General features: G+C 35.5%; 1 pseudogene; it reads left to right on the top strand.

The window, feature by feature from the left end:
• Positions 1 to 235: 235 nt before the first annotated feature.
• The window catches only part of LOC109237524, a 5,686-nt pseudogene continuing 3,394 nt past the window's right edge, over positions 236 to 2,527 (top strand).

Below are 2,527 nucleotides of genomic sequence, written 5' to 3'. Positions count from 1 at the left end.
TTAATATTTAATTGAGAATATTAGCTAGAAATCAGGATAAAAATTAAGTAAATAAGAGATTATCTTTCGTAATTTCCATATGTTTTGAACCAACCAACCTAACTTTCATTTTATGTTCTTATTTTTTTTCTTTTATTTTAATTTATGTCTTTTTTCCCACCCCTTTTTTTTGGGTCTCTCCATTTCCCTCCTTCCAACATGTTAAAAGACCAAATGGATAGACAAAAGAAAATATCTTACGCTATGACGACTACACTGCACCACTTAACAGCAAAAAGCACCAAATGTAGGACTAGGAGGTCGAAGTTTTCCTTGGGCTCTCATCCATTTCACTCGCCAAATTCGTTATTTCAAGCACTCCAAGCCTCTCTACATTACCAGACCTTTTTGCCTCTCCAGGTTCACCTTCTTTCTCCGTATCTTCACATGCAAATGTGCGCAATAATACTTGGACAGCAGTAGCACTGTAGATTGGAGTAACTTTGCTTGTCACTGATGCTAATTAAGTTAATTAGTTTCAAAAGTTTGCTTAACTGATCTGATTTTGTCTCTTTTTCATCATCTTATTAACTGTTCTCTTCCTGTTGTCTCTTAATCATGCATTTCTGAATACTTTGTTTTCAATTGTTAATTAATCTGATTGAATCATAATGTGCTTTGGTTTGTTTGTTGCCGTCATAGTACACATAGTGATACTACCAAGAAGTGTATATTTATGAGTTGCATGATATTTGTCTTCAGATGATGCACTAATGTGGAAAAGCAAGTAATTTGCATATTTTAAATGAGCGTGTGCGAGAAAAAAAATCCTGTTTTCTATTGTGCGTATTTTCGAATTATTTGTTTAATGATCACGTATTAGTTAATAGCCACATTCCTAACCAAGCAGCCAAGAAGGGAATTACTCTTTTTGCTTTTTGTGAATGATTAAATGAGATGCTTTTTTATTGAAGCAGGTGATTCCTGCCAGATAAAGTAGAGGGAGAAAAAGAATAGACCATCTATCCGTTGATTCATTAATAATGTGCTAATTAGTAATCATTTGTATGTGATTCTTCTAAAACTGACCTTAAAACTTGCATACTTTTTGTCATTTAAGCTCCGTTTTATCAACAATTGATACTAGGTCTTCCTTTTCTTGCCCCCTTCTCTCATGATACTTTCTATACTTTCCAGGAGAAAAATATTCTGATATCTATATGTCTCCCTATTTTTGTGTTTATTGTACGTGGAGTTCCCCCAATATATTATGCATAATTATTCATGATTTGAAACTAAAAGAGCTATTAACTCTATAAGCCAGAATACAATTTTCTGCTTTATTAATGGTCCTTCTACATGTTTAATAGAACCTTGTCAGTTGTCAGTTTGCTCAGCAATAGAAAATTCTGGAGCTAGCACCTCCTAGGAATTACCTTTGGGTTTTGATGCAACTTTTGAGGGAGAATACTTTTCTCAGTCTAATTTTCTTCAAGATTTTACCAGTATCCCTACTATTGACGATGCCTGGACTTTCACATCTACCAGTGGTCATTGTTCTCCTAGACACTGGTCATTGTTCTCTTTTTTATGTATGAATAGCAGTTGAGGTTGAAAATAAAGAATGGTAGTACATAACATTGAGGATTAAGAATGAAATGTTCTATTTATGCGTTCTTGTCTTTGTAAATTAATTTAAAAAATTAACTTTTATTCTCTCAACGCTGCCGACTTACGACTATCTTTTACTTTTACTACTGTAGGAGGCTCCAGGTTATTTCTCAATTATCCAACCAAATCTTCTTGCCAACAAGAAAAGAAGATACATACTGTCTAGTCATATTTCAAAAGAAAGTTCAAATTCTGTGAGCTTTGAATGGGTCGCATTCCCTATTGAGATGTCCAGTGTGTCTACAATGGTGCCGTCACCTTCAGGTTCAAAGCTTCTTGCTGTTCGAAATCCTGAAAATGATTTTTCCAACCAGATAAGATTTGGGGTCGATCACTAGTCAAAAAGGAGTTTTGTGTCTCTCTCTCTGTTCATGATTCTGTATATGTCGACGGATGGTAACTTATGGCAGCAAATAAACATCACTATTTCTTCACTTCACAATTACATGGTGTTAGCTAGCATATGATAATGCAGGTTTGAGGGAATTTCATGAAATAATGAATGAAATTCTTACTGCTTATGTCGCTGAGGAGCCGGTTCCCTCAAAGCCTACATTTACTAATTCTGGTTACAAGAAAGGGAATTCTACGGATAAGGAACGTGGTAGCTGGAGTGGTCAAGGGGATTGGAAGAGGACTGGGGAGAAACCTATCCTGGAAAAAGAAATCCAGATCCTTTCGTAATCAGTGTTAACAGGTAATGTATCATAATATTTTCTTACATTTGTTTTATCAAAGGGTGTTAATTTGATTTCTGTGGATGGTTCTACAAATTTGTGCAGTGGAGAAGTATATCCTGTTGAAGGAATGTCAAAGATGTTGAGTGTTGGAAAAGTTTGGGGTGTGTGTGTGGTGGGGGTGGGGGGGGGGGGGTAGC

The sequence above is a fragment of the Nicotiana attenuata genome, unplaced genomic scaffold (assembly GCF_001879085.1).
Source record: "Nicotiana attenuata strain UT unplaced genomic scaffold, NIATTr2, whole genome shotgun sequence".
Lineage (NCBI taxonomy): Eukaryota > Viridiplantae > Streptophyta > Magnoliopsida > Solanales > Solanaceae > Nicotiana > Nicotiana attenuata.
This window is presented reverse-complemented; position numbering and strand designations above follow the sequence as displayed.